Source organism: Lutra lutra, chromosome 2, assembly GCF_902655055.1.
Source record: "Lutra lutra chromosome 2, mLutLut1.2, whole genome shotgun sequence".
NCBI lineage: Eukaryota > Metazoa > Chordata > Mammalia > Carnivora > Mustelidae > Lutra > Lutra lutra.
The window spans coordinates 19,845,467-19,859,769 of record NC_062279.1 but is presented as its reverse complement, the minus strand read 5'-3'; the positions used below and the strand labels follow the sequence as shown (position 1 = coordinate 19,859,769).

Below are 14,303 nucleotides of genomic sequence, written 5' to 3'. Positions count from 1 at the left end.
AGAAAGCCAGTGATTTTTCCAAGACCATATTGTCAGTCTCACAAGCCTTCAGAGTGCCCTCTCAGATAAACGGATGTCTACAATGCCTGGATTTCTCTGAGCTGTTTTCACACAAATCCTTTCGGTCATTTTATCAGCGTAGCATCATCATTCATCTGGTAGAAACAATTATTATCTAAGATCCCCACTTTCATGGTACCCCCAAATTTTGTTACTGTATGAGGATTATGTGAAGAGTGGCAAACACATATTAAGAATCTACAACCTCTGACCATTCTCCTAAATCCAGCTTCTGACATTAATTCCCTAGCAGGTGAGTTGGCCTGTCTCCAAGAGGCATGCTGCTGAATTCATGCTCTTGTGTAATCCCCTCCAATATCATAGCAGAGTTGTCCTGTGGGTGTCTCTTGTGGTCTCTCCTGTGAGACCAGATGAACACAGCAGGGGTGATGGTCTGTCACTTCTGACACTGGGTCATAAAAAACATCATGGCTCCCGTCTCGCCTGCTCACTCTTGGATCACTTACCTTGGAGAAAGCTAACCGCCGTGTCATGAGGACATTTGAATGTCTATGGAGAGGTCCACATGGTGAGACACTAAGGCCTCCAGCCAACAGCTCTGTCACTGAGTGATCTTAGAAACAGTTCCTCCAGCTTCCTCAAGCCTCCAGGTGACTCAGTCCCAGCTGATACCTTGACTGAAACGTCCTGAAAGACACTATCTCAGACCCACCCAGCAAAACCACTTCTAAATTGTTGACCCACCGAAACAGAGAATGTAAATGTTTGTCACTTTATTAAGTTGTGGGGTAACTCACTACATAGTGATGAATAACTAATAGACATTTCAGTTAATGTCCTTAGTTCACCGGACCTCAGAGAGAAAGGAACTGTACTTAAAGAGCTGCACACCAGGAGAATTACCTGTACTGGGACCTGATTTAAGTGGTGACAACCTGGGTTTTGATCTAACGCCATATAGGGGTGAGACTTTCAGGCAGCATCGGGAGGAATAAGAGTATTTTGCCTATGGGAAGAATATCAGAGTTCAAAGTATGTCCACAAATTCTTTAATATTCCTTTAAAAAGGCAGAGCCTCATTCGCCTGTACTCGAGGGTCAGCTGGCCTTAGCAACTCACTTCTAATAAATAGCTCAAGCAGAAGCAACAGTGTGACTTCAAAGACCAGATCGTAAAAGTCACTGAGTCTTCCTTGTGCTCTTCCTCTTGGATGACCGGCTCCAAGGAAAGTTATGAGTAGTGTTCTAGAAAGGGCCACGTGACACGGAGACCTTCTGTCAACAACTGTTTGAGCGAAACTTATGAGAAGTGGTTCCTCTAGCCCCGGTCAGGCCTTTGGATGACAGCAGCCCCAGGCAGCATCCTGACTACAACCTCATGAGAGACTCAGAATTACTCAGCTAAGTCACTCTCAGAACCTAGTCCTAGGAAACCGAAAATCATTGTTGCCTTAAGTTACTAAGTTTGGGGGTAATTTGTTGGCAAGAGATAATTAATGTATCAGTGGTGAAAATTACCTGGTAATAGATTCATATTTGGATTAGAAAGATAGTTTTGAATAAATCTAAGCAAGTTTTCTTCCTACTCAGGTCATGGAAATTCCAAATGCTCTGGAATTATTCTTGCTCCTGTCCTTCCAATATATGCTCAAAAGTTCTTTTGTCTCTGTTATCTAATTTTTTTTTTTTTTTAAACAATGCCTGCAGTGTGGCTAGTAAGGACTCATAGGTTTGACTCCCTGTTTCTTTCTTGTTCTGTTTTTCTGAATCTTAAATTTCCTCTTTTGCTCTTGTAGCATCCTTAGGTATCTATGGTAGGCTGAATTCTTTTTTTTTTTTTTTTAAAGATTTTTTATTTATTTATTTGACAGAAAGAGATCACAAGTAGGCAGAGAGGCAGGCAGAGAGAGAGGGAAGCAGGCTCCTTGCAGAGCAGAGAGCCCGATGCGGGGCTCGATCCCAGGACCCTGAGATCATGACCCGAGCTGAAAGCAGAGGCTTTAACCCACTGAGCCACCCAGGCGCCCCTCTGTTATCTAATTTTTACCCAGACTTTTTTTGGTAGCTTTCAAAGAACTAGAAGGAGAGAGAGAGAGAGAGACCCTATAAATAGTGGTTGGATAGAAACAATATTACCCAAAGGCAGCTGAGCTGCTTTGTATATACTGTATTTCATTATATACATATACAGTTGAGGTCACGTACAAATAATCTCTAAGAACATACAGAAGATACAAAAAAAAGTCTTTCATTTTAGGTTCAAGTTAAGTATTGCACCCTTGAAATTCAGCCCAGCTGTCCGGATTTGAAACTGGCTTTGTTACCCTCTTCGCTTCCATTGTTATCAGCTCCTCCAGGGACAAGGGCATGGAGGGGGGCCAACTGGGAGCCCAGGAGGCCTGAGTGTGGGCTTGGTTCTTTCCTGATGGTGGAAGACCTCTCCTATCATGCTCGTTCTCTCTTCCAACCCCTCCCTGGCTCTTCCTTCCCTTTGTTCTTTCCCCCTTTCTTCTTGCCTGCAGCTCAGGTTTTCTGCCCATTAGTTCTATTGTTTTGATGCTCTTTGTGTGAGTGTAGTGTGTGTGTGTGTGTGTGTGTGTGTGTGTGTACCCTGGAAGGGGTCATGAAAAGGTAGTAAGGTGGCATCTGCCACACAAGTAAATAATTTCAGGATTCTGTGATGAGCATGTTGTCTGTCAACTGTCTAAAACGCCGCTAGAAAACTTGATTTTAGAAAGCAGTTTAGGGACACCTGGGTGGCTCAGTTGCTTAAGCCTCTGCCTTCGGCTCAGGTCGTGATCCCAGGGTTCTGGGATGGAGTCCAGCATTGGGCTCCCTGCTCAGCAGGGAGCCTGCTTCTCCCTCTGCCTGCTGCTCTCCCTGCTTGTGCTTGCCCTCTCTGACAAATAAGAAGGAAGGGAGGGAGGGAGGGAGGGAAGAAGGAAGGGAAAGAAAAGAAAAAAGAAAAGAAAGCTAAGTTTGTTAGATCTGCAAGGAGGGTAAACATCACCCTGATTGTCTCAGTCATGTCTCAGAAAAGGAAATTCGAGCTGGGTATTTGTCTGGCTTCAGGGACTGGGCTGGGAGATTTTCTGGGGAGACTTGCATGGTGGAATTGCTCCGGCTTGGGCAGAGTTCTGCTTTCGTAGGTTTCTCTGGATGAGGGGCACAGACAAGTAAGGGGTTTGAGGCTACCCTTGATGCACAAGTAAACTGTTTAGTGGGTTCACAGCCTTTTCTTTTAGGAACATGTATTTCCCGAAGTGACTAGCTAGGTGGTTTTTGTTTGACCCTGACCTTGGATAACACAGGTGCAGGGGATGGTTGGTGTCAGCTCTTGGGGGCTTTGAAAGTGGCAGCACGAAGGAGGGACGAGTTCGTGCCTTCCAGGGGACAGATGGGAGCGAAGAGGGTGAGGCTGGGAAAGCCTTGTGCCAAGAGGAGTGACTTGAGCTAGGGATCCTAGGGACAGAAATGGTAGTATAGATGCTCCGGGGTGTGAGCCAGAAAAGCATCTTGAGTGTTTCTCAGACTTTAATGTTTGTATAAACCAGCCAGGATCTTGCTGCAATTTGGGTTCTGCTTCTGTGGCTCTGGGTTCCCAGAAGAGGCTGACATGGCCCGTCAGCCACACTTTGAGGAGTTAGGTCCTAGCCTGACAGAAGGGTGTAGAAAACCCGCAGGGCATGAAATGGTGAGGTGCATTCAGGGAACACCAGCAGGATGTTAGTGGAGGGGGAGAAGGTGGTGAGGGCTGAGGCGGGAGAAAGCACCCTGACAGGACTGTGTGCTGGGAGAGGAATGGGGGCCTCTGTAAGCCAGGCTGCCCAGCCCCACCGTGCACCGGCCTGGGCCTGTGTTAGTGGCTCTGGGTGGGTCTTGTTAACTAGTGTGTTCAGAAAGCTCCAGACGTGTTTCTCCCCTGCCACCAGGCTGAGTTCCACTTCTGTGAGCAGAAGAGTGCCCCTGGAAGGCCCTCATAGTCGGTTTGCATCTGAGGTGACCCACAGCTGCTGTGGGTGAAGCAGGCCTGCATTCCACTGGAGGAGGGGGAGCTTTGAGGTTGTCCCTGAACTCTTGAATTGACGTGGAGGAAGAGTTGCGCCCGGGGGAGCTAGATGGCCTGGTTAGGTGAGGAGAGAGCCCAGCTCCTGGAAATTTGCTCCTCTCAGCTTGAGCTGTTTTCCCTGGGAGGGATGGCCTACAGCCCACTTCTAGTCCCTGGGCTTGGAGGAATGGCATGGGACCGCCGATGCCAGCCAGCTGGGGACACAGAGGAACCCCGGTGGGCACAGTGTGGGGGCAGGGGTGTGGTAAGCACAGTGAAAATCTGTGGAGACATTTCCCAGGTTTGCCTAAGCCTGGCCCTGACCTGGCCCTGACCGTGTCCTAACACCACCTGGCAATGCCTACTCAGATATGTTATCAAGAAAATGCCTTTGTGCAAATAAGAAATTTGGAACTTGACCAGTTGATGGTACCGTTGCTTGCTTCCTAGATTTCTTCCAATTTTGTTTGTTTTCCTACCCAGTAGAAAACCATATTTTTGGCTTTATAATTAGAAAGGAAAAGGACAAATGTGGTAATTTCATTACTCCCCAGTTATCTCGTTGACCTGTAAGTCCCATACAACAGATGTCTGTACCATACATTTGGTTAGTATATTGCATTTTCCCCTGTGCTGATGGCCTTCCTTGATAGCTCTTTCCTGTCTCTTTGAAACTCAGAACTCTCTCTCTCTATATATATATGACTCCAGTTATATGTTGATTTGCCTGGGACTGTTATCATTCACCTGATTTTATAGCTCAAGAAACTGTACGGATCAGAAAATTGATACTCAAGAGAGGTCGAGCCATTTGGTCAAGGCAGTCAGCCCTCCCAGCAAGAGAGCACCTAGGAATGGGGAGTAACAAAGCAGGGAAGCCATTGGCTTCCATCATCTCCTCCTGGCCCAAGGTCACCATGTTCTCTGTGGTGTCCACGTGGTCCCTGAGGACTTTCTTCTCAGGCAGACAGCCATGGGGATCCACATTCAGCTGTTAAGAAACAGATCCCTCCACAACCTTAAATCCAAGGTGGTCAGTTCTTGGTTTTTCAACTCTAAAATTCCTGTCTAGGTGCAAGGCAACATTTTTTTCTCAACCCCATGCTAGATTTCCCAATCTGGGAAAGAAGGCGTAGGTCATTAAAGGCTGCCAAGATTCCCCCTGGGCTTACCCCCAAACCTCGTCACCCCCAGGCTGAGCATGTGGTCTCCGTGTGGGTGAACACTGGATATTGCTGATCCAAGAACCAACTGGAAGCCATCAAATATTGCTTGAGTGTTTGCCTTATGCTGAACACTGTTGTCAGTGGGGAGAGAGAGCAGTGGACAAGATGACAAAACAAAATGCCTGTTGTCTTGGAGCTCTACATCTTGGGGATGGATGGAGCAGATAACTAACATACACAAGTAAAGATGATGATAAGGGCCATGGAGAAAAATGAAACATTGGAAGGGGAATAGGGAATGTGTATGTGCGTGTGTTTGGGAAGGAATGTGGTGCACTAATTTAGATAGGTTAATCAAAGGATAATTTTGATCACACGACATCTGAACCAAGGCTGGAAGGCAGTGAGGGGAACACTGCCTATACTTCAGGGAAGAGCATTCCCAGTAGAGGGAACAGTGAGTGCAAAATACTGGAGCTGCCTGAGTCCTGAGATATTGGAGGAATGGGAAGGAAACAGTAAGTCTAGAGCTGAGGGAACAAAGAAAGCTAAGTAAGGGCCAAGATGAGAAGGTAATTGGGTCAGTGCTGTAGGTCCTGGAAGGTCACCATCAATTTTCTTCTTACGACTCCCAGGCCAGAGCAGCCATGCTCTCCACCATTCTGGGACTATCCACCATGTGGCTCTCCCCATTTGCACAGGCCCTTTCAATGGCTCAGGCAAGGCACGTGCCACGGGAGTGGATGTGGAAGTTAAGGGGTTGGGCAGGGAGGCCGACCCCTCACTGGGGGGGTGGGGCATAGGCTTCGAGAAAAGTCCGGGATACTTCCAACTGAGTCCCCACCATTCAAACCTGTTTTCTTCTACTGCCTTTATCTTTACTAAATTCCACATGTCATATTTTCAAGTTGTTCAAACCAGTCACATTTCAACAGTTGATCGCCTGAGGTATTCCAATATCAATAATAGCTGAAGACCCACCATGATTTCAGTCTTTTAATACTTCTAAACATATTTAATATTTCCAAAAGATCTCCCTTCTTTTATCCTCCGCAGGTAAATGCTATCTACTTTCAGTCAAGTACACATCTTCTCTTTGGTTGTCGCCCAACTGCTTCCACGTCTGGAATGGTGTGTGTGTTGGAAGATGTAACAATTTGCGTCGAGAGCCTTCTGTTGGTTGTCTCTGCAGGTGCAGATTGGTCTGAATGATTCCCTGGTTAGCAACTTGTTAGTTACTAGGTGTTTAAAAGATCCGCTAGTGTCCACTCGGGGCCTCCGCTGGTTCTGTGGAGACCGGAGAGACCCGGCCGGCAGGTGGCTTCCTTCTCCAGGAGAGGGCGACCGAGCGCCATGCTGACGGAGGAGGCCTTCCCCGCAGGGTCTGTCCAAGGCCTCACAGCCACCGGGCAGCCAGGAGGAAGCTTGGGAGCCATGTTCCCCTGTCCTTCTCCAGGCTCTCTAGTCAGATCCTAGTTCATTCTGTCTTAGTTCTGCATGTAGCTTTTCATTTCTCAGTCTCCTATCCCAGCTCCTTGCTGTGTCTCCTCTACCTTCCTCAGACTCCTCCCCATCTCAGGTCCCCTCCCCACACACACACCCTTGCTGGTTTCCAGAGTCATGTTTCTGAAGCACCTGTTCACAAATCTGCAAAGGCTCTGTATCATAGCATTCTAGGTTCAAGTTTAAACCCCTCAGCATGGGGGCGCCTGGGTGGCTCAGTGGGTTTAAACCCTCTGCCTTCGACTCGAGTCATGATCCCAAGGTCCTGGGATAGAGCCCCGCATTGGGCTCTCTGCTCAAGAGGGACCCTGCTTCCTCCCCACCCCCCCCACCTCTGCCTGCCTCTCTGCCTACTTGTGATCTCTCCCTCTGTCAAATAAATAAAATCTTTAAGCCCCTCAGCATGGCATTCGGGCCCTTAAAACTCAAACCACCACCTACTTTTGCAGTTTTCTGTGCCTCTTATCCGCCTCACAAAAGCGCCCCTCCCACATGGAGTGTGTTTGCATACCTCCCAGCAGTGTGACTTTGGCAAGGAGCCTGACCTCTTTGGGCCCTACTTTCTACACCTATCCATGGGGCTCAGTAATGCCTTCCCCTCAGGTTGGTGTAACAAGTACAGGGCACTGTTAAGTGTAAAGTTCTTTGCATGCAGTGCCCACAAGACAAAAGTTGTTATTCGCCACCGTCTGTTTTCTCTGAGTTTCCCTCCCTCTTTGCCACTGTCTGAATTCCCTGAGCTCTAAAGTCCTGCCTGCCTTCTGCCAACCCTCCTCTCCCTCAGGGCCCCCAGGGTCTCTGTAACTTCCTTCGAGTGCCCCTCAAGCCCAGAGCCCCTCAAGCCCAGAGCCAGGCCACAATAACTCTCCTCCCGAGCACTCTCTACCTGGCCAGCACGCTGCTAGACACTGTAGGGTCCTGCAGCGAGAGGGGCAAAGCAGCTTCGGCCCTTGTGATATACGTACTCTGGTAGACAAAGGAAATGCTAAGGAAATAAGTGCATGTGATGAATTTCAAAAGGAAGACTACACATGGCTCTGGGACCATAACTTCTATATGGCCTGGGTTAGGACAGGGGCACCTAGGGTCCACCTGAGAGATATGCATTAAAGCTTCGCTGGAAGCATGATTAACTTGGGCCAAATGGAGAGTGAAGAATATTCCAGAAGGAGAGAACTGTGCACATCTATTCTGCCCGCTTTTAAGTCTACAGGACCAGGGACTGTATCTTATTCCCATAAAATGTCTAACTACCTAGAAGAGGAATTGTTCGAAAGTTATTTAGCACAAAATACAAAGGAATGAGGAGTTTTAAAATCACCATCTCTAGTTTTTTTTTTAAAGATTTTATTTATTTGACAGAGAGAGAGAGAGCTATCACAAGTAAGAAGAGCAGCAGGCAGAAAGAGAGGGGGAAGCAGGCTCCTCGCTGAGCAGAGAGCCCGATGCGGGGCTCGATCCTAGGACCTCAAGATCATAACCTGAGCTGAGGGCAGAAGCTTAACCTACTGAGCCACCCAGGCACCCCAAAATCACCATCTTTAGAGTGATGGAAAAATAAGCTTTTCTGTTCTGTTCCTATGGCTTCAGTACCTTTCTTGGGCTGGTTCTTTTGAATTAGTTACCAATATTACAGTAATTAAAAAAAGACAAAAAAAAAAAAGAAAGAGATATAGATCGTATGCTTTTGAGGGCTGACAGCAGGGTGAGTTTCCTCAGGATGGCTGCGCATCATGCCCAGGAGCAAGAGAGAACCCTGTGTGCAAGTGTGCAAGCCATTTCTGCTCACACACCGAACTCCTCCCTTCTGTAGATGGTGGGACCGGGTCAGGACACCTTAACAATCAACTTCAAGACAAGAGTCTTCTTGTTTCGTCAAAATCTGGGGGTCCAACTATGTTTCTTTGGATGAGAAATTTTCAGTGGCCCCTCATGCTGATGACCCCAGCAGCTCAACCCCTTACCCGTGTCCGGGATGGGCACGCCGGTCCCGCGTCCCACACAGAAACAATGTCCGCGGAAGAGACCCACCATACAAAACGAAAGTGGCAGCTCCTCCCACTTTGTGCCAATTCTGGGCATCAGGATCTTTGCCAAGCTCCCCAAACCTGGGGCGAGTGCTCAGGCTTGTGGTACACATGTGGCTATCCCCAGTCATGTTCCTTCCCCTCCCAGGGGAAGTGGTGGGGGTCCAGCTCACTGCCCCGACTGGCTCCCCGGTGAGTGGGGCTGCTCCAGCCTTCCTGCCAATACAGCATCTCCACTGATAGGCCTTTGGTGGGGGGTGGTTGGGTTCCGGCCTCTCAAAGGCATGGATGAGGTTGACTTCATGGCCTTGCTTTTCCTCTGGAGCAAGAGAGCTCTGAACACAGAGGTCTGACTGCCCTAATTTTTCAGGGATGGCATGTGGGAAGGAGGGATTTCCCTTGGTATATCAAAATAGCATGCCCTTACTTTTACACTTAGTCAAATACTGTGGCCCCTGTGTTTTTTTTTTCTTTTTTTTTTTTTAAGATTCTATTCATTCATTTGCGAGAAAGGGAGAGAGATACAGAGCCCAAGCAGGGGAGAGGTAGAGGGAGAAGCAGAGTCCCACCTGAGCAGGGAGCCCAACTTGGGGCTCGATCCCAGGACTCTGAGGTCACGACCTGAGCCGAAGGCAGATGCCCAACCATCTGAGCCACCCAGGTGCCCTGGCCCCTTTCTTTCTTTCTTTTTTTTTTTTTTTTAAAGATTGTATTTATTTATTTGACAGACAAGTAGGCAAAGAGGCAGGCAGAGACAGAGAGAGGAGGAAGCAGGCTCCCCACTGAGCAGAGAGCCCGATGTGGGGCTTGATTCCAGGACCCTGGGATCATGACCTGAGCTGAAGGCAGAGCCTTTAACCCACTGAGCCACTCAGGCGCCCCTCGGCCCCTTTCTTTTCAAGAGAAAGAAAAAGCTAGTAACTATTGGTTACATATTGGTCACTGGTGATTTCATTTTAACCCTTGATCAGTTAACGCTGAGAACCAAGCGCACATCATTGGTTTTATCTGTACTCAAACACCGCGCCCCCCTTCTGCGTGGTTTCCATTACCCACGGTCAACCTCGGGCAGAAACAGGTGCTGCTCCTTGTGATCCGGATGTGATCCAGCAAAACCTACGTCATTAGCATCATTTCAGTTCACCATCATGGCGTCTTATCAACTCCCATTGCCATGAGAAGGGTGAGTACACTATTTTGATAAATAGATTTTGAGAGAGAGAGACACCACTTTCACTTAACTTTTATGACAGTATATTGTTACGGTTCTGTTTGTTGTTGGTGATTGTTCATCTCTGACTGTGTCTAATGTATAAATTGAGCCTCTCACGGGTACAAGTGTATGGGGAAAAACATAGTATACAGAGGGTTCAGTACATCCACGGTTTCAAGGCATCCACTGATGATCTCAGAACATATTCCTGGCAGAAAAGGGGGGACTATAGTAAAAAAAAAAAAAATCTCATGAATAAATGAACCCTCATTATTTACACCTGGGAGTCTTAGAGGACCGTGAGGGAAGGGACTTAGACCTATAGGATCCAAGAGGAGAGGTTATGTTGGCAGAAGACAAAATAAAGTTGATACATGTCCCTCCATGGCCAGCTGATCCCAGGAACTGAATTCATCAGCCAGAGCTGGACTCTTCCTCCCCAGAATGCTGAAGGCGAGGTGGGAGAGCTCCTTTTCACCCCATTTGTAGCAGGCCCTTTAAAATGGCAAATGTGTGGGCGCCTGGGTGGCTCAGTGGGTTAAGCCGCTGCCTTCGGCTCAGGTCATGATCTCAGGGTCCTGGGATCGAGTCCCGCATCGAGCTCTCTGCTCAGCAGGGAGCCTGCTTCCCTCTCTCTCTCTCTCTGCCTGCCTCTCTGTCTACTTGTGATCTCTCTCTGTCAAATAAATAAATAAAATCTTAAAAAAAAAATAAAATGGCAAATGTGACTTTGTTTCTGGAGCTCAGGGCCGGGGCTGACACGGAGGACAAAGACACCAGGTAGAAATGTGGCTAGAGCTGGGAAGGTCTTAGTCAACCCCCCTACCCTGCTTTTTGGTGTTTTTCTTTTTTCTTTTTTTTTTTTTAATTGGAGAGACATAAGGGAAAAAAATTGTGGATGACTCTGGAAGTTTTTTTTTTTTTTTTAAAGATTTATTTATTTGAGAGAGTCCCAAAGTGAGGCTTATTCTTATGACCCCCAGATCATGACCTGAGCCGAAATCAAGAGTAGGACACTTAACCCACTGAGACATCCAGGCGCCCCAGGAAGGTTTTTGGTTGCTGAAGGTGAATATGGCGAGTAGTGCTGTAAAATACTCTGAATGGAAGGAGCTGTAGATGGTGACCAGAACAGCAGCCTGGGGTGGTGAGTTCAGGCGGTCCTGATAACGGATCTGGGCTGGAGGCTGCAGTAAGGTGGGGATCTGGAAGGAAGGAAACTAACGCAAGGTGTGCAAACAGTGTGGCGTCTTTGGGGAGAAGCAGGTCTGCTTCTTGGCTCAGGCATATCCCTCCTTCTCGGAGTCAGTGACAAGAAAGGTCCCTGGTGGGTCAAAACCTGGCAGTTTTCCGCTGTCTGGGGTGCAGCCCCGTGGGGACTATTTTCTATGTCCTGCCCCTGGGGAGTGAGTGTGCAGTAAAGAGCAGATACATGGACTTGACGATTTCCTTCCGATCGAACCATTGAGAAGTCTGTAAAATCTGCCAGCAAATCTGTTAAGGATCTAGCTCTTCATAGGAAGTTATGTTTAGACATTTCAAAAAACGGCAGACGAGCGCAAAGATGGAAGGTGTGATGGTTTCTAAGGACAAATAACTAGCAATGTTCTGAAACGGAGATTTCAGCCGAAGAGTACAAGGCAGGTGGGACCAAGGTTTCCTTGATTTTGGCCAAAAGATTGGCATGGAGCTTATTTTGTTTTTAGTACTTTTCATGTTTGCCTCCTGAGCAGCCACCACAAGGACACTCAGGGAGATGTGCTAGCTGCTTCCATCACGGACACTGGGAGGTGGTCAGGCTGGTGCAGGGATGGGGCATCAGCTGCTACCCAAACACACTCCCGCTGAGCTGCATTTGGACCACAGGAGCCCTGGGCACACAGCCTCTTCCTTCACACCGCCACCCCCTGTCCCTTCACACCCCCTCTGCCTTCACACCCCCTCTCCCTTCACACCCCACTCTGCTAAGGAGCTGACAACCGGCTGATACAATGGGTCCCAAAAGGTGCTTGTGTTCCAAGAACATGAAAAATGGTGTTTCAATAGCGGTACCATATTTCCACACACACTTTTGGATGGTCTGATACATTTTTATTCACCTTAAAAGATTTTTTTTTTAGTCAATAATATTCTTCTACTAAGCCTTTAAAGACAACTTATTATTAAATGGTAAGTTTGGTTTCCTTTAGACAAAGATGATAGAATTCAAATTTGCCAGGTTCTTTTGAAGTATCAGGAGAGGCGGCTGTCTGAATTGATGGAGGTTTATCTGTCCTGTCACACTCAGAGTGGAGATAAAAGGCATAATATTGTTCACCTAGTAACATTTTTTAAAAAGTACGCTTACACACAATTTAAACAAACTACCTAAGACATATGATGGGCATAGGAATTACACCATTTTAAATAATACTGATTACGAAAAGATCCTCAACATAATTGGTTAATGCAAATAAAAAAATCTTCAGATTATTACAACAGTCAAGATATCTTACATCAATTTGTGCTTTTAAGACTATTGCTAGCTCCCTCTGGGGAAGGTGGAAGTAACTGTATATACTGTAGAAAAAAGTTTTTGCACTTTTGATACCAATAGACATGTCAACCTCAGATGAAGCACAACCGTATTTAACAACTATTTTTTAATTTCCATGAAACAAACCAAAAAAATCTATTAATGAAATATATTTCTATGGTAATTGGTAATTTAATGTTTTGACAAGTATACAGGGCTACTTTTTCTTGATCACTCATGACAAATACATGATGTTTACAAATAAATATATATATTTACAGAATACGTATTTAAGAGAACACCTAAGGAAAATGGGACAGTTTTCACACATATTTAAAGTTTCTCAGAAATTCCACCGGGGTCCACATTTGTGACCCTTCCCAGTTGCCAGCGCTTCCCTAATGAAGTCCCTCCACATACATTAACCGAAAATCCAATGGAAGTGGTATGATTCACTCAACACAGAAATGCCTGTCATTCAACCAAATTCCCTGCAAAGTGAGTATAAATATGAATATAACTTATACAGGGAGTTCAGCCCTCAGTTACACTGGCTACAGATGCATGGTAGTGACCCACGGTCTTCTCCCTGAGGAGATAATATCCAGGGAAAAACAAATGTTCTGTGTAGAGAAAATATGTTGTTTTGTATGGATTAATTGGTAATTAATTGGGTTGAAGTAAGCTGTATGTTTCCCAGCTATAGTTGAAGAGACAAAATAGATATACTTATTTGCCAAAGGAGGGATCCAGTGTGACCGTCATTTCTCCCAGGTGGCCCACCAGATGGGTCAGATGGATGGCGCACTAAGGCTGCTCCCCCCCAGAGAGGACATCCCTGGAGCCTCATCTCCTCAGGAAGGCCTTCATGGGGGTGGGACAGAATGTGACAAGATTCTTGTTCCTACGGCGGCATCCCATCCTGTGGGACCCATGCGGAAGCAAAAATAGGACAAATCACAGTTAGTATTTTCTCTGTGATTAGCTCTTAGGTTTCTGTGTGTTTTCTGTGCCCCGCGGAATGCTTTCCATTTGCATTACAATCCCAGTTCTTGGTTGGTGAGCGTTCTTTTGAGATATTCCTGCTCCTGTTTTGAGGACAATTAATATGGAGGTTATGCGATTAACCAATCATCATAATTTAGGGTCGGGGCCCAGAAGAGAGGAGGGGGAGCAGTCTTGGTTGAGGCTCTAGGGAAGTCTGTGTAACGCGCTTCACTCCCATGGTTTTTCCATCTGCTGGATGGGGGTGTGGTAACACTTACCTCATACGCCCTTTGAATTGGCGGAATGCAGCCTGCGCCAGGCGTTTTTTCTTGGGAGAAGGATTACAATTATGGCATTCGAAGTCCAAGTTTATATCTAGGGGATGTGATAATTGCTTGTCACTGTGCAATTTCTAATAAAAAGCGTTGTTTAAAACAGCAGATTGCAGAACAGGAAAAAAAAAATTGGGTGCAGTCGCAGGAGATGAGCCTGAAAAATAATTACCAATTTATGAAGAGCCTGAGTGCCACCCGAGGGGGGTCTACCTTCCATTCCGTTGAACGCTTTATTTTCTTAAATATGCTCATCAGAAGACTTGTGCTAGAGGATGCTGTGTGTCGAGGGCAAGCTCCGTTGCATTAAGTCAAACTTATTTTAGGGTAGACCTTCCATAGGCTAATACGCATGGGGGTTCTCTAAGAGGGCGTTTTCTGTATTACTTCAAGTACAACGAGGTGGTAGGTATACAACGAAAATGAAACTGTTCTGCCTTGACTTCTTCGGGTCACTTAATTTTCATATTCTGCGTATACGCGACACACCTG

The 14,303-nt window shown here is 46.8% G+C and overlaps 1 protein-coding gene across 1 annotated transcript in view; it reads right to left on the bottom strand.

Annotated features, from left to right (window-relative positions):
• Positions 1-11,986: 11,986 nt before the first annotated feature.
• Positions 11,987-14,303, bottom strand: part of TRMT9B (tRNA methyltransferase 9B (putative)) — a 66,624-nt gene continuing 64,307 nt past the window's right edge. Inside the window, exon 6 of the mRNA XM_047715856.1 lies at positions 11,987-13,414. The gene's annotated coding sequence lies outside the window, so the exon portion shown is untranslated. The remainder of the gene's footprint in view (positions 13,415-14,303) is intronic.